This window comes from Cervus canadensis, chromosome 22 (genome assembly GCF_019320065.1).
Source record: "Cervus canadensis isolate Bull #8, Minnesota chromosome 22, ASM1932006v1, whole genome shotgun sequence".
Classification (NCBI taxonomy): domain Eukaryota; kingdom Metazoa; phylum Chordata; class Mammalia; order Artiodactyla; family Cervidae; genus Cervus; species Cervus canadensis.
This window is the reverse complement of record NC_057407.1, coordinates 20,797,643-20,822,545: the sequence shown is the minus strand read 5'-3', so window position 1 is coordinate 20,822,545 and position 24,903 is coordinate 20,797,643. Positions and strand designations below refer to the sequence as shown.

General features: G+C 41.9%; 1 protein-coding gene and 1 non-coding gene across 4 annotated transcripts in view; one reads left to right on the top strand and one right to left on the bottom strand.

The window, feature by feature from the left end:
• PTPRG (protein tyrosine phosphatase receptor type G) overlaps positions 1–24,903 on the bottom strand; it is a 749,569-nt gene that overhangs the window by 427,789 nt on the left and 296,877 nt on the right. The window lies entirely within an intron of this gene.
• On the top strand, positions 21,206–21,278 carry TRNAE-UUC. Its single transcript has one exon. It is a non-coding gene; the product is annotated as a tRNA-Glu (tRNA).

Genomic DNA, 24,903 nt, shown 5'->3' with positions numbered 1-24,903 from the left:
ATGAAATGTTTATTGACACTTACCCTGTAAACCACCTTAATTCCTTTCTTGGAAACAAGGTGACTGCTGAATTTCTAAATGAAGAACAACTGGGAACACAAGAAGCCCTGCCAGTAGACAAGTGGCAAACAGTCTGACACGTTAATGAGAAAAGAGAGAAGTTGAGGGGTGACTTGATTAGAAGACAGGAAACAGGAAATATAATTCAGCATGTAAGTTTCATATCATTTTTCTTTTTTTTTGTTTTACCCCAAAAGGTTCTATTACCTTTATACTAGTAAATTTTTTAAAAAACTTTTTTTTCTTTTTTTTTTTTTTAATCCTCAAGAAGGATACAACTGTTGATCCAGCCTCAAAACCTCTGTCCAAATGGACTTCCAAGGATGAGCTGGTGACCTCCCATGGATATGAGCAGCTTTCATGACAAGTTCAGAAAGCTGAAGGTTATAAAGTGAGCTCTATCTGCTCAGAGGAAGCCTGGCCTTACAGTGACCATCAAGCATCTCCTGAAGCTGCCCAGCCACAAAGGCAGAGGCCTGAGACGGCAGCAGATGAAATGGAAGACAGAGGCCAAGCACTGGAACAGAGTCAGGAAGTAGAGCCAGAGAAGGCTGGGTCACTCCTGTAATCAGCAAACATCTCCTGTGCGTACATGCATGACACAGAAACAGGCAAAACCAACCATTCCCAACAACAATGGGAAAGACAAGCAAGTGAACTGGCCATTACAACACTAACGGGGATTCGAACAGAGGGAAACCCAGAGCACCGTGAATCCAGAGAGGAAACACTCTGAAAACCAAGATGTCAACCAGTGTGAGCTGCAAGGTACTTAGATACACAATTTTTGCTACTATTGCGTAGTTGCTAAGTCACGTATGACTCTTTTACAACGCCAAGGGCTGTCCATGGCACTTCCCAGGCAAGAATACCAGTGCAGGCTGCCATTTCATTCCCCATATCTCCTGGCATGTCTCCTGAATTGCAGGTGGGTTCCTTTACTGCTGAACCACCAGGGAAGCACATGAATTCACAATTTATGAATATTGACATCCATGGGAATGTGTGGGGCTTCTAAACTCTTTTGAAAAAAATAAAGATGAGACAAGTAGCACACAGCTTGAAAGCCCTTATACTTCATGCTGTGTCACCAAGATTGGATCAAGTCAAACCTACATCTATATCAAGATCCATGACTCATCTACCTAATTCAATTAGGAGTAATGCCACAGTAAATGCATTAGTGTAGTTTCAAAGTATGTCATATCAGGACAGTACAGTTTCCAGGACATTTCGGCCTCCTAAAGGGTATAAAGCGATTTTAACAAACCTAGCCTTGCAGAAAGCAAATCCATCTAAGCAAGCCATTAAGTTCAGGGGAAATAGCTTTCCAGCCAGTCAGTCACTGGCATTGTGGAAACAATACATGCAGTTGACTGACCCACAATTTATGAGTTACCCAGATGCTCTTTAATTATGTTTCAACATGCCAAACAAATTTTCCATTCGGAAAATTGCTCCCAGCTTATGTTCTCAGGAAATGAAAGATTTGGCATGTACTTTATTGAGAAGGAGGGACATTATCGGTACCAGTGCCGTGTACCTGGGAGTTAACCAAATGTGGAATTCCCACCACACAGAGTCCTTACTCCCAGCAGGGGGGAAGCAGTAGTTCTTTTCTATGTGCCTGTTGTTATCTGCACGTTGACTGGGGTTGGGGGTAGGAGATTGTAAGAATGTATTTCATAGGAGTGGGTAACAAAAATGAGGATTAAAACCCTGAAATAAACATTTCTTTCAAAGGAGTTACAAGAATGTTTAGAAATCGCTTATAAACACACACACACACAAATTAGAAATACACTAACAAAACCATCTATTATAGTGTTTGTTCTCTATTTCCAAGTTCTATACCATCTGCTCTGTTTGTATTTACTTTCATGAGTCCTATGAGAAAAATATTACTAAAATCCATTTTAAAGATAAACCATGGAGGAATCAAACCCATCAACAGTCTTTTACTAAAGTTGATGCTTCATCACTAAAAACTGGTAAATATCCTCAACTGGGTATTACAGACTGAAAAGATGTAACTAAACTAATATAGACCCACTGGTTCTCCACCAGGACCAATTTTTACATCTCACCCACCTCTGGCCCCTGGGAACAATAGCAATGTCTGCAACCATTTGGATTATCATGACTTGAGGAGGCAAGAAATACTGGCATCTAGTGGGTCGACGGCCACCAATGATGCTAAACATACTACAGCACAGAGGACAGCCTCCACTCCAATCAGCGAACTGTGTCTATGCGTGCTTAGTCACTCGGTTGTGTACAATTCTTTGCAACATCGTGGTCTGTAGCCTGCCAGGCTCCTCGGACCATAGAATTTTCCAGGCAAGAATACTGGAGTGGTTTGCCATGCCCTTCTCCAGGGGATCTTCTTGACCCAGGAATCAAACCTACATCTCCTGCACTGGGAGGTGGATGCTCTACCACTGAGCCACCACGGAAGCCCAATCAGTGAATTAAATGGACCCGAACTGCACATGGAACAACAGACTGGTTTCAAACAGGAAAAGGAGTATGTCAAGGCTGTATATTGTGATCCTGTTTATTTAACTTATATGCACAGTACATCATGAGAAATGCTGGGCTAGAAGAAGCACAAGCTGGAATCAAGATTGCAGGGAGAAATATCAATAACCTCAGATATGCAGATGACACCACCCTTATGGCAGAAAGTGAAGAGGAACTAAAGAGCCTCTTGATGAAAGTGAAAGAGGAAAGTGAAAAAGGTTGCTTAAAGCTCAACATTCAGAAAACTAAGATTATGGCATCTGGTTCCATCACTTCATGGCAAATAGATGGGAAAACAGTGGAAACAGTGTCAGACTTTATTTTTGGGGGCTCCAAAATCACTGCAGATGGTGATTGTAGCCATGAAATTAAAAGACGCTTACTCCTTGGAAGCAAAGTTATGACCAACCTAGACAGCATATTAAAAAGCAGAGACATTACTTTGCCAACAAATGTCTGTCTGGTCAAGGCTATGGTTTTTCCAATGGTCATGTATGGATGTGAGAGTTGGTGTGTGAAAAAAGCTGAGTGCTGAAAAATTGATGCTTTTGAACTGTGGTGTTGGAGAAGACTCTTGAGAGTCCCTTGGACTGCAAGAAGATCCAACCAGTCCATCCTAACGGAGATCAGTCCTGGGTGTTCATTGGAAGGACTGATGCTGAAGCTGAAACTCCAATACTTTGGCCACCTCATGCAAAGAGTTGACTCACTGGAAAAGACTCTGGTGCTGGGAGGGATTGGGGGCAGGAGGAGAAGGGGACGACAGAGGATGAGATGGCTGGATGGCATCACCAACTTGATGGACATGAGTTTGAGTAAACTCCAGGAGTTGGTGATGGACAGGGAGGCCTGGCGTGCTGTGATTCATGGGGTCACAAAGAGTCAAGACACAACTGAGCAACTGAACTGAACTGAAATGAAATGTCAATATGAAGAATTGATGCCTTTGAAGTGTGGTGTTGGAGAAGACCCTTGAGAGTCCCTTGGACTGCAAGGAGATCAAACCAGTCAATCCTAAAGGAAATCAACCCTGAATATTCACTGGAAGGACTAATGCTGAAGTTGAAGCTCCAATACTTTGGCGGGCCACCTGATGCAAACAGCTGACTCATTAGAAAAGACCCTGATGCTGGGAAAGATTGAAGGCAGGAAAAGAAGGGGACGATAGAAGACGAGATGGTTAAAAAAAAAAAAAAAGACGAGATGGTTGGAAGGTATCACTGACTCAATAGACATGAGTTTGAGCAAGCTCCAGGAGATGATGAAGGACAGGGAAGCCTGGTGTGCTGCAGTCCACAGGGTCACAAAGAGTCCAACACGACTGAGCGACTGAACAACACCAGCAACATTCAATAATGGTGAGACTGAGGAAGACTACTGTAGAGGAATGCAGATCTCCAGGGATTATCAGAACCAGTGACTTTCTGTGTCCATGGTCCTTAAGAGGCCCATTGGGAGCTATCTAAGCAAACGAAAAGAAAGTCAAGAGGATACAGATCTGGATTAAAATTCTCTGTTCACTTGTGTATACTGGGGAGCAAGGGTGTTGTATATAAGTATTTGAGTGAAGAACTCCATACCTAAAGTAATCAATCTAGTCAACTCTGTATTTCCAGGAAAAATGGTAACTAAAATATTCTTTTGAAAAAGAGGCTATTACTCTTACTGCCACTAAACTCCTCCCTATTCTGCCCACGGACCATTTGAACAGCTAGAAAAATCCCCCTATAAAACAACATGACAAGGATGTCAAGAAGGTAACGAATGAGTGAGACATGTCAAAAGGAGACAATAAGGAATGGAAGGAACTGTAGGGGGAGAAAAAGCATGCTTTATCTAAAGCAGTCAGTGGCTACCCATCTAACTGGTTGCAGCCAAAGAGACACTGACCCAGTGGATATCTCCTTATTTAAAGATACTAAAATCTGTCTCACTCTAACATCCACCCATTAGCCACCACTCTGAAAGCTGATCAGTATGTTCCTGCACCCAGAGGACAAATACTTGTAACCACTATTAGGTAACTTCATTCTCTCCTCACCCACATCCCAAGACTCTTGGCTAAACAGCAGGCAATCCCTTTCTGATGCTGTTGGCTCTTCCTCACAATACATTATTTCATACCTTCTCACCATGCCACATGGCCTTTCCTGTATGCACCTGAAAATAAAAATTCTAGAAAAGGTGGTGGGTGAGGAGGAGACAAACAGACAAAGCACATTTTATATCTATCAATTTGTTAATCAGTCTGCCTCCAGCAAATAGCCTCTAAGTTTCTTACGAACTGCTATTTCTCCAGAATATCAATCATGCCTGAGATTTGGTAAGTATGCAATAAACATTTGCTGACTAAATGAATATTTAAATCCTGATTAGTATGCCTGATGTGACCATTCTAGTAATAAAGCAGAGAGTGTTATGCTCTTTTTTACAGTACAATACAATGAAGACATACAGAAAAATAGACTGTCACCAGAATCACCACCAGGTCAACTTTTACATGAACACAGAACAGGTCAAATCCAGAAAAAGGGGGTATGCTACAGTGAAAACAACCTCCAGTTCAGTCTTCTACATCCTCAACTATAAATTATTTTGAGTTTGTTTCCTTCTAACAAGAATAATTATAAAAATACCACATAAGATTATATAAACAATCTGGGAAGCAAAAAAAATGTACCTTAAAATACCTAAGGAAGCCAATGATGGCCAATCTTACCACTGTTATTCAATGCTGTCCCGGAAGTTCTAGCCAAGGCAATCATACAAGAGAAGAAATAAAAGTCATCTAGATCACAAAGGAAGAAGTAAAACTACCTCCAGTCAGAGAAGATACAATTTTACATACAGATGATCTCAAAGAAAACCACCAAGAAATGATCAGAACCAATAAATGAGTGAAGCATTCCAGATAAATATATAAAACTATACCCTGGAAATGAACAGTCCGAAAATGAAATTGAAAACAGGAAAAAGAATAAAATCTCTCAGAATAAATTTTACTGAAGTATAACACTAGTGCATTGAAAATTACAATGAAATCATAAAAACCAATTAAAGACCTAAGTAAAATGACAGACATCCCCTGTTCACACATTAGACTTTAAATTATTCCAGTGTTTTAATTGGAACTGATTCTGAGGACACAGAGTTAGATAGCCCAGAAGCCTATGAAGAAAGCTGTCCTTTAAGGTTTTAATTGTCTTACTAATCAAGGTTCAAATGGTTTGATCACCATGTAAATACCACATTTTCCAATGGTTTTCATAAGGAATTTTCACATGTTTGCTTTCTTTCCTATCAAAATAGGAAATGAGGTAAATTCCACAGGTTTTATTCGTGGTGAACCTACATTGGCTACTTTGCAGTTTTTATAACCCTAATTAGACTTTTTTCTATTACTATATGGTAGTAGTTGAAAAGACCAAGGAATTCTGATACATAGGTTGGTGATCTTATAGAATAAAAGATCTGGTGAAACCATGTCACTCGATACATCTACAAACTGACAAGGCAACTAAATTTCCTGCATTCCAACTTCAAAATGTGGGATAATTCTGTTGTGCTTTACAAGTCCAGGGAAAATGTCAAGTAAGAACAAAAAGAGAAATGCAAATCAAAGAAAACTGGTGTTCACATATTGTATTTCCTATAAGATGACTAACTCTACAGTGAACCACTAAAGAGAACTGAAAGCAGAAAAAAAGAATGAAATCCTACTGGCTCATCATCACTACCCAAGTCACGGAATGAAGAAGGCTCTCCAGGGCAAAGGGATCTATCACTCAGGCTTGTCAGGACTCCCAAAATTAATTTCTTTCCACGAGATGCAGCAAATTCGCCAATATTCATAAAAGGCTCCATCAATAAAACTGAAAATGTTAAGTGTTTCAGTGAGTTTTGGTGATAAATGCCAGAATATGTGCAACAATTCTGATACCCTGACACTTCGGGTGCAAATTATCTCCTATAGAAAGTCCCAAATTTAACAACAGAGATCTCAGGAAGTACTTCTCTCACTTAATAAGCCTTGGCAGCATTTCAAATTAAATACTCTATTGTGCAAGGAGCTAATTATGTTACGATTAAACCGAAAGAATGAGCGGGACATTTACTGTACTTTCAGTAATTATGCCAGCGTTCTATATTCAAAATAAGGTCCTCCTCATGTTGAAAGTTGTCACTGCTAATCCAATAAATTCTACAAACACACAGCTTGCTCAATGTTTAAATATTTTGGAAACGAAGAGGTATTTTATTTCACCCACTAGCATTCATTTTACATTCTCTCCTAACTGCCAATATTTTCATTGTTTCCACCCCACTGCATCAGAAGTTTCCATATGTAAACACATTAACATCCCCTGAGTGTGTTTCTGACATGCAATTGAACAATTAATGCTTTTACTACCAAGGCCTACACACAACTACTGAACATTATTCTATTTAGTATATTTTTATCAAACACTCAAAGATGATAAATTTCTGTAAGCTGTTTGGTCAGCTGTTTCCTCCCCATTTCTGGCTTAATGATAAACTACAAAACAACCAAAATTAGGCACCTGTGTGGTTTCTCTGCAGTTTACATATTAACCCCCTACTGGGGACCTAAGCATTTGTACCAAAGTTCACAAACACAAAAATTAACTTCTGAGGGCCAGGTTAGCATTGTCAAATACCTCTCCACTGATGCAGAACATTCACGACCTCAATACTTAAGGAATAGCAATAAAGATACAAACACAAAGTCATGCGTCTGTGCTTCTGGTGGGTCCACACTGGACTAAAATTACATAAAAGCGAAGAATCACATCATTTAAATATGCCTTTTCTTCTTGGTAGACTGAATGGAAAATGTTCTTACATTTGGACCCTGGCATTTGATATCTAGGAATTTACACTTTAGATACACTTCAGATACAAAAGAAGTTTTAAAAAGGAATACAAAGACTGCACAAGGCAAAGCCCAGACTTTCTTTCTGATTTGAAAATGTAGGCCTGAATTAAAAGTTACCTTTCTCAATATTAAAAAAATAAGAATACACAGAGGGGAAAAGATGTTAATACTTCACGAATATAACTGGAAGACAGCTGAAATTCCAATAAATAAGTAGTCAGACACATTATTATCTGACCCAGTGAACATGAGTTTGAATGAACTCCAGGAGATGGTGAAGGATAGGGAAGCCTGGCATGCTACAGTCCATGGGGTCTCAAAGAGTTGGACATGACTTACTGGCTGAACAAAACACATTATTATAAAAGATGCAAAAGAAGTAATACTTCACAGCAAATAAATGACATAAGGTAGAAATACAGTTATTGAAGAAAGCCATGAATTAATGTTAGGTGGGAGAAGAGGAAGGTAAGTTATAGAACGGCTTTAACAATGTGATCACATTCTAATCCATATTACCTAGACAGACACTGGTGAACTTGAAATCCTGAATTTGTACCTTATTTTTAACAAAGGGAGGTGTGAGCTGTAAGTAAGGCAGAGTGGAAAAGGAATTGAGTAAGAACACTTGTTTCTACTTTTCATTATTTAATTTTTCACATTAAGCCTGCTACTTCTATAATTTTTTCACATTCCAAGTACTAAACACAAAAAGTTTCCTAATGTACTCCACAGGGGGAAAAAAAATTGCCATTTAATATTTGGAATTAATATTTCCATGGTTTTATAATTCATAAAACTAACACATTTGTGAACTATTTATATGAAATGGTATTTAAACTATATCTGGATGAGCAAACAACAGAAACTATTTAACTTGTTTCACTCTAGACAATAATTACTGCTTTTGAAAGCAACCAATTTACACTGAACAGATTTTAGAACTATAGAAAAGTTGCAAAAATAGTATCATTTCCTTCACTCAGCTTCCCCAAATGTCATCTTATATAACCACATTCCAATGATCAAAACCAGAAAATTAACATTGGGAAGACACAATGAACTGAAAGACAGACCTTACATGAAATATTCCAGGTGTTCATTCATATCTTTTCTAGTTCTAGAATCCCATATTGCATTCAGTAATTCCTCCTTAGTCTCCTCCCGTCTCTAACGGTTTCTCCATTTTTCCTGATCTCTCACCATCTCAACGGAAGAATCCTGATCCACAGCATGACCCTCAGTTTGGGGTATCTAACAGAATCCCAGGACTGGAGTGACATTATGCTGTTTTGGCAAGAATACCATAGAAGTAATACTATATCCTTCCTGATTACTGTTTCTAATTCTAAGAGAATCTTTCATTGACACTGGGTTATTGAATGCTCACATTTATTACCATTATTTGTAATGCCCCCCCCCCTTTTTTTTTTTGAGAAAAACTGCTTCTAATGAATCATGGTTAAGACTTCAAAAAAGTAGGAAATGGATTTCAGTTGTAAGGTTTCCCCATCGCCACTCATGTCCCTCACATTGGGTTGGTTCTTTGTATCAAGGGGGCATCAGGCCACTACTTCACACTGATTTTAGGTACATGGAGGGAGTAGAAAAAAAGTCAACCATCTGCAAGATTTGCTCTCCAGTTACATCCCTAGAAAGGAATGATGGCACTCATAAGAATGGAAAGACCCTTGGCAAAGGCTTGAAGCCAGTCTGTGAAACGTGTGCGTGTGTATCACTAAGGCACACCTCCAAGCAGGGACCCCTCCATCTGATAGATGTCTGAATCACTAACTACCCAAACACCCAAACACAAATACAGAGCAAACACTTCTTTCGAAACATGAGGTAACTTCCCTTTGAAACACTTGCCAGTTTCTCTCCTTTACAAAGATAGACATTTACCGATTAATCAAGTAGCTGGTGTAGTTATCATTAGAAACATTATGATTCTTTTAAATGAGGATCCTCTCTCTCTCAAAATCTTTTGCCTCGCAGATGGCACTCAAGTACTCCTGACACCATCCCCAGGCAATCCCAGGGCCCTTCTGAAACGCTTCCCTGCATGGTTTCAATAGGAACCACTTTTTCAAGTGTCAGTTGCTGAAACGGGATGCTGAGAAAGAGGGCTGCAGCCTCTGCAAACACTCCATATTCTAAGCGGGTTTTGTGCTTTGGTGTATGATTTCTACACACAGAAAAGAGAGGAAGTAAAGGAGAAGAGGGATCAAAACCCAGAGCAAGAGATTTCATGAGATCTTTATCCACCTTGAATCTCCCGTCTTTAGATAAGGGCATGTGGCAGAAGGAAGAGAGGAAGGAGAATTTCTAAAGGCAACAATTTTTTATTCCTACTGATCCGGTACACCTCTTAAAGTCTTGGCATAGTCAAAGAAAAAGGTAGGGAAAAAAGGGAAAGGGACAAAAAGAAAAAAGTATTGTAGATATTTAAGTGAAAAGGAAGACAATTTACCTCTCTGATCCAAAAACCACCCCCATCCCAGAAGTCCCTATAAATGTGAAATTAGCCTGGAGATAGTAAATACAGAACCCAACAGCAACACTGAAAACCAATCTGCATAAGGTAGATAAAATCCTGGGAAGAAAAACTTGTGATGAGACCCAGTCAAACTTGAGGAGATAAGCTTCCCAGAGGTGGTCGAGAGAATCCAGCACAGGCTGCCAGGCCAAGCCCACATCTCAAGGCCTGAAATAGACAGAAAACGGGGAACGGCCCTTGTTGATGACACTGGCCGGGGAGCTCCTGAGCTGCCAAGATGAGCAGATGATGGAGCAAAGCGTCCTGCTCAGGGTTCTGCATTCCTGTGGCTGGGACGGTCTGATCCAAAGCTCTCATTGCTAGGCTCTACAACTGGTTTCAGAGTGCCTTTTGCCACCAAAAACCATAGTAACAGAAACAGCTGACATTTCTGCTGTGTCAAACGCTGTCTAGGATTTGAATCACCAGAAATAATCCCATTTATGACCACTGTTCTCCTAGACACTGTTTGACAGAGAGGCAGCAAAGCAGACAGAAGACAACCGAGGCTCTCTCCTCTCACTGCGCAGTCAGGAGGGGTGGGAACTGACGTGAACCCAGAAAAGCTGACTCGGCGGCCTGATCACTTCGCTGCTCATCTACACTGCCTTCGGAAACGTCACTCATTCTTAGTCAGGTTAGAGAGCTAATCGGTAAAAACGTCTGCCTGATAAGTAAGAGAAATGAGGTGGAAAAATCTACCTTCCTTCGGCGCTCCCAGAAACACACCCCCACATTCATCACTATACCGCACATTCCCAATTTACTTTCCTGAAAGAAATAATATTTTATAACATAAAATAAATGCCAAATGCAACCCATAAGCCATTCTACTGTACTTTTCTTTTCCTACCAGCTACCTAAAGTTGAAAAATGCTTCTCATGTCCAAAAAAAATACAACTGACTACCACTATTTAACAAGATTCAATGTTTCAGTATATTTACTTTTGATGTTTTGTTGTTTAGTCGTTAAGTCGTGTCCAACTCTTTTGCGGCCTCCATGGACTATAACTCACCAGGCTCCTGTGTCCGTGGGACTTCCCAGGCAAGAATACTGGAGTGGGTTGCTACTTCCTTCTCCAGAGTATTTGCTTTAGATTTGTTTTAACATTAAAGAAATGAAATATTACAGGTAAAGCTAAAAGTTTATTCAAGTTGACCGATGCGTCTTATTTACTCGTTTCAGCAGCTGCCTGGTCCCCCAAGGCATGAATGTAACACATGGATTTACCAATTGCATGGTGAGAGTCACTGAGGTTGTAGCCAGTTTTCTGCATCACAAATTGTGCTGTGATGAGTATCTGACATGTCACCCAGGCTACTTGTATCAAGAGTTTTTCTCAGCTACAAATGGAATTTTTTGATCAAAAAGCAGAGAAATCTTCAATTTTAGTGAAGAGCTTCCCCAAATGGTGGAATCCATTTGCTCCCATCCAATGCCTCTTCTGAAAGAGGAAGAAAACATAAGATACATTTGGCAACTCAATTACTTCACTTTTTAACTCTTCGTCAGTCCAGAGATGCATGGTTCTGATTCAAAACAAATGCCTCAGATTTTCTGAAGATGGAACTGCAAATGAGAAACATAATTCCAAGGAAAAGCTCTTTCTTTCCAAACATAGCTGTTTCACCAAGCTGGGTATTCCGTTTGTGCCACGACCTCTGGATTCTTCTGGGAACACACAGTCTAGATGTGCAGAAGGCTCACACACACCCTGGCCCAGCTCACTGAGGAGAAACTGTTGTGACCCTTCACACACATACGGGGGCTTCCCTGGAGAAGGGAATGTTACCCAGTCCATCATTCTTGGCTCAGAAATCCCATGGACAGAGGAGCTTGGCGGGCTACCGCCCAAGAAGTCGCAAAGAGTCAGACAAGATCTAATGACTAAATTACCACCACCACACGTATACAATGATACACCTCAGGAATGATTGTGCCATATGCTAAGTGAGCACGAAGGAAGGGCCAGACAAGCCAAGCACTGACACAATCACCAAACCAGCCTCAAAACGAAGTGTGATGCCATTTTACAGATGCAGAAATTGGGGCTCAAAATGCATAAGTAATTTGTCCAAGATCATAAGGCCAGCAAGTCATGGAGCCGAACACGACAAAAGCAATTCATCCTAACTCTCAAATCAACAATACTGCATTTCAAACACCCACTGCAGGACAGACACTGCATTTAATACACGTGCATGTTACTTCCACAGGAAATATATTTATTTGGCCCAATCTACTCCATAGCAAGACCTTTTGACCAGTGTTTCTCTTAGTGAGGTTCCAACAGTAAATGAAGTTTATGGAGAAAGCTCTGTGATCCAAGAATTCGCTGTCTGCTTATCACTTACACAGAGTGAGGAGGTATTTTCAGCTGTCGAGAGCTTTGAGCTGGGCATCAGAAATGCTGAGCGAAAACACTCAGGTATAAAATACAGATCTCTGAAATCTGACTGCCTGTGGCCTTTAAAGTTAAACAGCTGTGCTGAGACACAGAAAGGAAAGCGAGACAGAGAGAGCCATTTATCTCCTGCAAAATGCACCGCAAGCCGGCGGTGTTGCCTGGGAGCCACGATTCTAAAAGGCCTCGGCGATTCCCAGAACTGGCTGCCCTGATGACCATGACTCCTACCCCAGAATCGATCGGTTAGCGGGACACAAGATGAATTCTAAAACGTAAGATGAGCGAGAAACCGGTCTCTTCCCTTTTCCCCTGTGCAAACCTGTCACTTTTAAGGTAACTTAGCTGGAACCCAACAGATCCAAACATGACAGCTCAGTCCTGGCAAGAGAGACAGAGCAAATATTTTTTAAACACATCAAACTTTCTTCATTTCATGGAAGTCACTACAGATTCTGTCAAATGATCCATCCCGTCATCCGACTGGGCCCAGAGGATGATATTTTCCCTACTAGGATCAAGCACCCAGTGGAGAGTCAGCACTTTTATGCTTTTTTAACAACAGAAGAAAGCAAGAAGAAACTGGAGCCCTGAAGGGACCTTCAAGATACTCTACTTAATGACCCTCCATTCTAGAAGCCAGGAAACTGAAGTACAGAGAGACTGGCAATCTGAACCAATGATGCCCTTCTTTTCCTAAAACCTCTGCATTGAACTTCATCTGTAATTCTGTTTCACTGCTGATTTCAAAACAGCAATGTTTTAAAACATATTTCATAGTCATTAAGGGATCTTTTTGTAAATGACTTAATTGATTTCACAATGTAAGGCACAGACAACCTGGCTATTGTTAATTTTTACAATTCTATTTTAACTAACATTTCAAAAGAACTTTACAGTTTGTATAGTACTGTCACAGAACTGGGAAGTAAGAATCATGTTTCCCATTTAACAATGGAAAACTCAGAGTCAGTCAAGTATATTGTGTATTAAAACTATTAACATGTATTTCCAGCAAAAGGCAGGAAAACAATGTTATTTATATAGTAGCATAAATAGACACAATAACATTGTTTTCCTGCCTTTTGCTGGAAATACATGTTAATAGTTTTAGTACACAATATACTTGACTGACTCTGAGTTTTCCATTGATAAGTAGCAATATATAGATACTTTTTTCCTAAAATGATGTAAAAGACAATGCCGAGAATTTTATATTTCACATGTACAATTGCTTGGATGATCTTAAATTATAACACTTTTTCAATTAAATAAGACAATATACAACATCTAGTCTACTCCCTCATTTAAAGTTACTTGTATTTCACTTTTAGAACTACATATTTAAGTGCTTTAAACTGTAAAAGCTGTAATATGTACACACCTGGATAAAGCTATATCAGCTGTTTTTTACCAGCTGAGCCACAAGGGAAGCCCAAGAATACTGGAGTGGGTAGCCCACCCCTTCTCCAGTGGATCTTCGTGACCCAGGAATTGAACCAGGATGTCCTGCACTGCAGGCAGATTCTTTACCAACTGAGCTATCAGGGAAGACTGATACTAATTTATATATCAAGAAAAATAAAAATACAGACGTTCACCAAAGCAAACTTAAGTTCACAACAGATCTATTAATTGCAGTCATAAACTGGAAAGAGTCCAGATGACCATCAACAAGATGCACAGAAAAGTAAACTGTGGTAGAAACATGCAATAAAACAGGACATAGGAAAAGAGACAACAGACTACGTAAGTAACATCATAGACAAATCTCACAGACACGAAGAAAGAAAATCCAGAAACATAAAGTACATATGGTATGATTCCATTTGTAGAAAAATCAAGAACAGGCAAAACTCATCAATGGCCACAAAAATGAGAAGAGTGCTTCCCTCAGGGAGAGGGGAGTTTACAGATAAGGAAGGGGTGCAAGGGAATCCTCATGAGGGACCAGGAACAGTCTCAGCATCCATCCGCGTGGTTGTGACCTGCATCTCAGCACACGTGTCATTGCTGAACAATGGAAGTGAGTTCACTTTATACACAAGCATGTTCTTGCTGTTGTTCAGTTGCTCAGTCGCGTCTGACTCTTTGTAAGCCCATGGACTGCGGCACACCAGGCTTCCCTACCCTTCACCATCTCCCAGAGTTGGCTCAAACTCAAGTCCACTGAGTCGGTGATGGCATCCAACCGTCTTGTCCTCTGTCATCCTCTTCTCCTCCTGCCTTAAATCTTTCCCAGCATCAGGGTCCTTTCCAATGAGTCAGTTCTTTGCATCAGGTGGCCAAAGTATTAGAGCTTCAGTTTCAGCATCAGTCCTTCCAATGAATATTCAGGGTTATTTCCTTTAGGATGGACTGGTTGGATCTCCTTGCAGTCCAAGGGACTCTCAAGAGTCTTCTCCAACACCATAGTTCAAAAGCATCAATTCTCTGGCGCTCAGCTTTCTTTATGGTCCAACTCTCACCTGCATGCATCATACATGACTACTGGAAAAATCATAGCTTTGACTAGACGAACCTTTCTTGGCAAAGTAATGTCTCTGCTTTTGTATATGCTGTCTAGGTTGGTCATAGCTTTTCTTCCAAGGACCATTTTAATTTCATGGCTGCAATCACCATCCACAGTGATTTTAGAGCTGAGGAGTTACTGGAGCCCAATAACAGGTACATCAGAGCAAAAATAAAACCCACAGCAGAAAAAGCCATAGTGACGACCAAACCCCATCCTCCTCAGGTTAAGCAAAACAGGGAAGCCACAGAGAGAATAGGCTTAATTTACCAGTTCCTAGAGGTAACCAACCTCAAAGCCAGCGATCCTACAATGCTCCTAAAATCTCTAAAAAATTCTAAGCAAGTCACCAAATAAGACCTTGTTATAAATGTGCCTGCTGAATTAAAAATGAGGTACAAAGCCCAAAGGAATTCGAAATAACATGAGTTCCAGAAAGCCTGGCCCTAGAAACTTCGAAAACTGTAAGAAACAGCATTTGACCTTGACCCTGAATTGTTGCATTACTTGTGCTTACTTAAACAACCAAAAAAGCCCCATATCTTTACTAACCATTTTCTGTTACAAATTAGCCTCAGGGTAATTCTACAGGTCAAATGTGTTCACTCTGCCCAGCAAAACCTTCAGACTCAAACTCACACAGGAAAAATATAACAGGGAGAGGTGAGAGCCCAGAAGGTGGGGAGAGGAACAGGAGAGGGAACCAGGAAGGCAAGAGGGGGCACTGGAATCCAAAGCCCTGGGTGGGGAGCCCGGCCACCCAAGAAGACAGCAGGGAGGCCAGGGTGCGGGGGGCGGTGACCAGAAAGAAGCAAAATCAGCAAGCCCACCAGGGGTACAGCCACAGAAGACCTTTTCTTCTAAAACTTAGGGACTGCGGAATCAATTCTGAGAAAGGAAAGGAATCCCACGAGGACTGTGGGCAAAGAAGTGACATAAAAAGATAGCTGACAATCTCTGATCTTGGGGCTATTCCATCATCAGGTAGGACAGAACATGACTCACTGCACAGAGTTTGTAATGGATCATATGAGACAACTAACAATTTGCATGTCCAATCCAGAGCCTGGCACAAACCTGGGTCTCAAGACATGTACCCTCTCTTCTCCTTGGTGAAGGGACTATTTGGGGGTAGGGCAGAAGGAGGAAGCTTAAGTAGAACAGGAGATCTTAAAAACCGGGGTGTACTAGCCAAGTCTACTTGTTAAACCACAACCACAGGACAGTCACGGAAGAAGGCAACCATTCCTATGTCTCATGCTCTAGGCTGCTGGGAGAAAGGTGCTCAGTCCAGCAAGGACACAAGGGCTCAGACTCTCAGTGGAAGACAGACCACTAGCCTCAACCTTTACAACCCACCTCTAGGCCCCAGGCTCAGGCAGGAACTCATCAACGAGCCCCACACAGCCCTGGCCTGTCTCTCATCTTCCGTGGGTCAGAAGCACGTGTCTGTCCTATGACAAGTTAACTGCGAGTGTTTTTTAAAAGAAGGGCTTCCCAGGTGGTGCAGTGGTAAAGAATCCACCTGCCAATGCAGGAGATGAAAGAGAGGAGGGTTTGATCCCTGGATTGAGAAGATCCCCTGGAGTAGGAAATGGCAATCTGCTCCAATATTCTTGCCTAGAAAATTCCATGGACACAGGAGACTGGTGGTCTACAGTCCATGAGGTCACAAACAGCCACATACAACACACCCATGCACTAAGAGAAGGGCTATTTCCCCTATCTCTATGAACTCCACCAGCAGCCTGATACAGGATAAATGCTCTAGGGAGATCCCTGAGGAAGGGAGGGGGAGAGGGATCACAGCGAGATGGGGAAGAGCTGCAGGGTAAAGGCTTGAATTGTCAGGGAGTTAGACCCACCCAAGGCCCACTTCTGCCACTCCCCAAAATGACCTGATTCCCTAGTTTTCCTAGGAAGATCAGAGTCATCAAAAGATCAAATGAGTAACGGATGAAAAGAGCTATCGTGTATGGTTCATAAAAAGCAGTGAGGAATGAAAGTTATTATTATTATAAAACAAAAGGGAGGGAAAGAAGAGAAGGGGACAGGCTCATGTTCTACAAAGGTCACCCACTTCTGCGCCTGCTCCATACACACATCCCCTCACAGTGAACCAGCTACCCAGCAGGGACTGCCTCCCCTGGCTTTCCTTCCATCAGTTACCCATTTAACCATTCTCACTTCAGGCAACCAAGTCAGCTCAACGGGGGCCGCTGGTATGTCTCCACGTGTAGCCACTCCTTGGCCATGGAGGCAGGCTGCAGGCAGCAGGGGGGAGAAGCCATGTCAGGCCCCCAGCGGGGACGCCATCAAGCCTGCGGCTGCTGAATCACAGTGACAAGAACACCCTGATGGGTTCCAGAAGGAACTTCTGGGGCCAGGAGGCCATCTGGTAGGGCTGCTGTCCCAATCCTGGGCAATCTGATGAAGCACGATGCCTGGCTGGGAGGCTTATGTTCCACCCAGCCAACAAGACTTGAATCCCACATCCAAGCCTCCTATGACCTGGTGCCCAGTGCTGCTGTGGTCTTTCTTCCCACAAACACGTGTCTCCAGTAGGATAAAGCAGCATCCAGTTCCAAAGAGGGGAAAACCCTGTGAAGTGTAATTTTTACAGGAAGGAACGATGCTGACTTCTCTGTGCTAACTTCCAGCCAGGTGTTCCAAGATGGGGATGTGCTTGCCCTTCTTCCTTGTGGTCCTCAGCCCCTGTCTCAACCTCACCTGTCTGGACAGGATGGGTCAGAAGCCTTCCAGTTCCTAAACCAACACCACCTTCTGCCCCTCTATAACACGAGAGTTAAGGAATGCAATCAGGGTCGAGTGCAAATAAAAGTGTGTATGACCAGGGGCAAAATGAAGAATGCATCTTCACACGTATCAGGAGTGGGGAAAGGGAAGTACAGGTGTTTAATAGGCAGGGTGAAGTAATAAACTAACAGCCGGTGACAGCAACAGGAGGCAGAGTTCCTAAAGAGTGGACAGAGCAAATTCAGCCTGTTCCTGGATGGAGTGGGAATGGCGCTGCATGAATTACCCATTGCACATGGAAGCAGGGATAGGTGAACTCCCTGGTTCATTTATAAAGCAGCCCCATCAGAGGTCACCATATTCTTATGCTGGCCATATACGATTGAAGATTATATCTATGGACAAACCAGAGTCCCTCCGTCTGGCAAAGGAAGACTGGATCACCACTGACTTAACTCCACAGACACTAACCCCAGTACAACACCCCAGGCCTTCTGTGGCTGTCCTGGCTACATGGCCATCGGAGGAGATATCCTTTATCCTTGGGGTAATGGGCTCAGCTCAGAGATCCGGCCCCAGTGGTACAATGTGCAGACATAGCAAACAAAGCAGGAGAACTTAGTCAATGAGAAGGCAAACACGCTCTGCCCCGCTCATGGAGAAGCAGCTTGTTGCCACCTGCCTGCCAGCATGGGGGGGTACCCTAGTCCGACACAGGATGATTTTATGATGATCAGGTCAGAGGCCATCTGGAGCAGGAGGAAGCCTTGCCCCACTTACTCCACTGCAGAGAGTAATGGGATGGTGCACAGTCAGTACCCACTTGACGCTAGGCAGAGGTGGTCTCAGTTTGCATCTTGGCTTCACCACTCACTAGGTATGTGCTTCAGACTGAGACCTCTAGCACTCAGCTTTCTCAGCTAGAAAAGGAGAAAAATAAGAGTACTCTCCTGAAGTGACTTTTACAGATGATGAGAACAATGTAGCTATCTAACTGGTAGCTGCTTTATTATGACTGTTACTATCACTGTTGTGGTGATAGTTGATGTAACAGGGTTACATCAAGTTACATTCTAAGCTGCACTGCTTTTGACCCCACAGATTCACTGGTCACATACATGATGCAGTCCCCCGGCTTGCTTCTGGACAAAAAGCATCATCATCCCCAGTGATCAACAAAAATGATCCCTGGTCTCTGGATACCTGGAAACCGCTATGAACCTGTAGACTGGAGGGGACAGGGCTGGGGTGGCAGACGGGGTGGGCGAGGAAATGACAATTTGACACTGGCAAGCTGACACAAACGGCCCTTCCAAGACACCGAAACCTCACAAGACACCTCCTGCAGAACCACTGGAATAGTATGGAGAGGAACACCAGGGAGTAGTCTAGGAAGAAAAGGAAACCGACGCTGCATGTTACAAGGAGCTGGATCCTGGAGTCTCCTTCAGAGTGTATTTCGAATCTGTCGTTTCCTCTCAATTTGCAGAGCACAGATGTTGAAGAGAAAACCTTAAAACGTTTGGGTTATTGAACACTCCGGGTGACTGCTGAACCAGATTTTAAGAGGGCAATGGCAGCCAGAAAATTATAGCTACAAGGTGAAAAATCAAGAGCTGAAACAGACTCAGTTCACTACACAAAGTAGAACTTGATCGTTTTTTAGAGCAAAATCAAGTGACAAGCAAATGACTCTGGTTCCCTAATCCCCCTGGGATTTGCCTTAATTCCCCCTGAATCCCCGAGATGCTCAGTATAACTGATTTGCTTACAATTAAGCAGCATTCGAAGACTGAGGGTCTCCACGCCCGGCAGTCAGATGTCAGGGGGAGCATGATCCACTGATCAATAGAATGATCGATAGACAAAGATGGACATCTTTAGAGATCAGTATCACAAGCCAAAGTCCCAACAGTGCTGTGAGACACTGGGACACTTTTGTCTTCTGGGCTACTGAATTGAAGTCCTGGGTGAATAAATGAAGGAGTAAGATGAAAGAATAGGCCATAATTATGTGGCAGGAAGAATTCTACCACCCTAACAAACATTCACTGATCCTTATCAATGACAAGTGCCACAGGAAGGGCTGTTTGGTTTTGTTCTCATAAACATCCCACGTGGTAAGCGATTTTATTCTCCCCACTTTACAACAGAGAATGAGGGATGCAAAGGAGTTAACTGATTTGTCTAAAGTTCCATTAACTTAGGGGAGAGCACGACCTAGGGTTGGGACCTTGAGCTACCTCGATCTTACTGCCCTTCTTCTTAACCAGCATGCAAATAACCTTGGACAACCTCTTCAGAGTTGATATAGATGAATGAGTTCTGCTAAATATGTAAGGCACCTCTGAGGTTCATTCCAGGTAATACTGCTGAACTCTCTTCTAGTGAAAGTGGAAAACAGCTGAATTGAAGGTTCACTATACATACAAATCTGACCTTTCTTTTAAATGTTTAAATGATGTGTTCAGAATTTAATGATGGACCCCCCCCCCCGCCCCCCGCATCCCAGGGCAGGGAGACTCACCCCAAGGCTTGAAAAGAGCAAGCAGAAGCAGAGCCCTATCTTGGGACCCCAGAGTCGTGTTGCTCAAGGTAACACAGGGGTTCTGGAGCCCCACAATGGGAAGCTGGGATGTGCTGCCTTACACAGCAGATTGGCAGGGAAGACACAGGGAACGTGGAGGCATCCTTCACCCACTACAAATCCCTGCCCTGGAGACACCTGTCTCTCCAGAGGTGAGCCCTGATGAGCACGCAATAGCCAGGAATTGAGTCTATGCTATTAGGACCTGGGCCTAAATACACACTCTGCTTTGGTCCCAAAGTTACAGCAATAAAATTCCCACTACATTTTCCCGCCTTCCTATTATTTTGAGAATGTTCAAACATATAAAATTGGAAGAAGTTTTATAGTGAACATCTACATGCCCACCACCTCAAAGCTCTCCTTGACATCACCAAGGCAGATGCACAGGTCATGCAAGACAGAGGTGAAGAAAGGGGAAGCCACAGCATCAGGTCATTGCCAACTTATCATCAGACATGTCCACCCCATGTCTGAAGCTGAGCACCAGCAATCTGACGGGACTGGCTCCATTGCTCAGGGGCACTTCCTGGATCTCCACAGAGAATTTCAGCCAACCATATCATCTCATCACCTTCAATGCAGAGAAAGCCCAGTAGGTCTTCTACTTTATACCCACAGATTTACTTTCACTGCTAGAACTGAAGAGGAGTTTAGGGGTCACCTAGTGAAACCTAATCTTTTACTGTACACTTGAGGCAAATAAGATTTTAAGGGGTTAAATGCCATATAGGATCACATATGGATTCCATAACCGGGGGGAATTAAAACTCTCCGCTAAGATACCTGGAGTATTTCCTAAAATACAAATTGGCCTGATGGCAGATAAAAACTAACCCAACAGGAGGGAAATGCTTTGCAACAGATTTTAATGAGCAAAATGCAATTGTATTCCGTCACTCTTTCAAAAGTCTGGGAGGGAATTCCTTGGTGGTACAGTGGGGAGGACTTGGCACTTTCACTGCCATGGGCCCAGGTTCAATTCCTGGTCAGAGAACTACAATTCTGCAAGCAGCGCAGTGGCCAAAAGTCAATGAATGGATGAATAAACCAACAAACAAATCAGAGTCTGGGAAACACTCACATTGTTAGCAATGATCTTTTAATACTAATTAGGGTTCCTTAGTCAAAGTTCAAAAAAGACCGTTCTTCTAGGTGACAATGTAAAAAAGTTTTCACAACATTTATTACATGATAATTCGAAGTACAAAAACCCCGTCAGCCTCTGCTTACGTCTTATCTTAATTCTGCCCCTAGAAGATTCTTTCAGTCTCATCTGAAAACACATAATGGATCTCTGGGTCTCCCAGGTGGCTCAGTGGTAAAGAATCCAACCTGTCAAGGCAGGAGATGCAAGAGATGTGGGTTCAATCCCTGGATAGGGAAGATACCCTGCAGGACGAAACTGCGACGCACTCCAGTATTCTTGCCTGGGAAATTCCATGGACAGGGGAACCTGGCAGGTTATAGTCCATGGGGTCACAAAGAGTCACACATGACTGTACATGCAGACAATGAATGTCAAAACCATTAGTGCATTCCAATCATGAGGATACACGGCAGAAACCTAAATAGTGTGATAAAACCCACCGGCATCGGCATGCGCTAACTGCCAGGACTGCCGAGGAGTGAACCCAGTCTCCAGAAGGAACGCCAAGCCAATGGCGTTTCCAGCCACATGTTCTCCTCTCCTCTTCCATCTCTAAATAACACCAGTCTACGCCTTCTTTTAAGGCTTATGAAAATCACTGCAACTGATCTGGGCTCACCTAGAGATGAAAATTACTTTGCCAATAGCAGAAAACAATACTTTCCACACAGATGACAACAAAGGCAAGCCTCTTCATTGACCCCTGCATCGTTTTCCTTTATCTGGAGGATTTCTCCAAAGCTTTGAAGACAAAGGACAACACTCCAGGAAAAGCACCATGGTGAGAAAGTCAAAGGCAGACCGCATCTTCTGCCCTCAAGGACTGACTCCGACACTGCTATCTTTGATCAGCGTCTTCGAAGGGTTTTGTTTGTGGGCCCCCAGTTTGACAAAAGCTTTGAAGAGTGATGTCTGTGCCAATTTGGGGGGCTCAATAAAAGCTGCTCATCGGAAACCCCGGAGAATGACAATTACAGCAAACAATCTGTCTTTGACACCTTAGGTCACTGAAACTATCATAATAAAAGCTGGTTTTCTAAAGGACCATTTTAAAATAGCTGTCCATGTTTTCTTCAGTTGGCGATAAGAAGAAACCACTTATTCATATACAGCAATTGGGGGAATTCACTACAAAGTCAGACTGAAGTAGAAAAAGCCACTACCAAACAAAAGGTGATTTATTGTATGAGTCTATTCATATAACATTTTGAAAATGTTCAAAACTTTAGAAATGGAGCTGTATTAGAGGTGGATAGGGATTGGAAGCTAGGAAGAAGGTAGGTGTGGGGATAAAAGGGCAATACTGGGGATCCTTGTGGGGTTGCAACTGTTGACTGTGGTGGTGGATACATAAACCTACAAAGGTGATAAAATCATGGAGGATGTTAATATGCACACACACTAACACACATTGTGCACACACATGCACGCACACACACACAAATGAATACAAGAAAATCTTATCACTAAATGTGACACAGGTATTGTTATCAATGTCAGTGTCCTGGGTGTACAATTACACATTAATTTTGCAAAATGTCACCAATGGAAGAAACTACAAATGCATGAAGTATCACTTACCTCAAAATTTTTTATTTAAAAACACCAGCTGTACCTCTAAGTCCTAGAAGGGGGAAAAAAAGCCTTTTTGCCCCCTTTGCTAAAGGCAAAGAAGGAATCATCTAAGAGTCTATGGCAGCAAAAAAGGACAAGAGCAACTGTCAGCAAAATAAAATATGATGACTGGAGGACATGATAAAATTTAAGAAAAGGATTTCCTTCTCAGTCTAGCACTCATATCAACTCATTATGAGTTGACATCACTCATATCAACGATTTCAATTTCGCATCCTTACCTTGAGGCACAACTTTCATTCAGAAACAAGCATAGAATGTTTCCTCCTCTATTATCTCACCATCTTTAGTAACATGACAAAGCGATCATGCATGATTTTATGGATTGATGTACAAGTCAGAAAACCTCAGTGTCGTTCCAAAGTTTATGAAATTTTAAAAGGAAATGTGGGACTTCCCTGGTGATCCAGTGATTGAGACTTTGCCTTTCAATGCAAGCGGTGCTGGTTTGATCCCTGATTGGGATGCTAGGATCCCAAATATCTTGCAGCCAAAAAAAAAACAAAATATAGAAACAAAATAATATTCAAAAAAATTCAATAAAGACTTTAAAAATGGTTCACATTTTTTAAAAAATGATATGCTAGTTAACAAATGATATGCTCTATTGATCAAAACTAAGGACATAAGACAAGCTGTTGTTGGGTTCAGGTCATTAGTTCTTATAACTATTTCAATGTGCCTGCCATTCACCAGCTTCCCATTCTTAACTTATTTCCCTTATTTAAAAAACAAACAAAACAAGAGTCTTGAACAGCGACCACTTCATTGGTTGACAAGCAAACTCCTAGCAACCAAAACTATGGATTCCTTACCAGGGCTTCAAGCAAGAAGCTCTCCTTTCATCAGATGTATACACAGCAGAGCTATGGGAAGAAGTATAATTTTATTTCATGATGACTCTGATTTTTCCTTATTGTGATATTCCATGATTTAAGATAAAAGGTAATTTTAAATCAAACCTGGTTTGAATCTCAGGTCTGTGATTCAGATAACACTGTAACATGAGCTATTTAATAATTTTCCCTGTGTCTCAATTTCCACCTTCCTACAAAATTATTATATGGATTACAGTGAGACAATGCCCTGAAGGCCTTAATGCCTGGCACATAGTGGGTGCATAATAAATGATCAATTCTGATGATCAACAATTCCCAAGCATCTTTAAACATTCAAAATGTTAATACTGGAAATTCCCTGCCCACCCAGTGGTTGGGGCTCAACACTTTCACTGCTTAGGACCCAGAGAACTAAGATCCCAGGAGCTATGAGGCTCATGTTAAAGTATTCTTAATTATTTTGCAAAAGAAAACTATTGCTCTTTCTGAGAGTCTACATTAGACTAACCTGTTCCACTTCAAGTTTTTAAAAACCAACCCTTAAGTCATAAGACACCACCACAAAAATTTCAGTATTAATTCAGAAAGTTTTTTGTCTCTACTTTCTTATTTTCTCATTATGACCTGCATATACAAAACACTGAAAGTCATGTTTGCTAAACCAGGAAAAGGAAAGAATAGTCTTTATTCTTAAGTTTATTAGTGAGCAGTTTATTAAAAGGAAGTGTGTAATGAGCTAGTCTATCATGCAAAATATACGTACCATGGTTATTATCCTTAAAATTGAATTTATAGTCAGATCCAATTACACACAACAGCATCATAATTAAAATTAAGGCTATTTTACTAGCATAAAAGGGGCATTAGGGTGCCGCAACTCAGCTAACCTCAACTGGCATCTCATGACATTGTTTTCAACAGAAGCCACGTGTTGTATTAGAGAGCTTCTTAACTCAAAGTGCTAAAAGTGAGTAAAACTTCATTTATCTGTTTCAAAA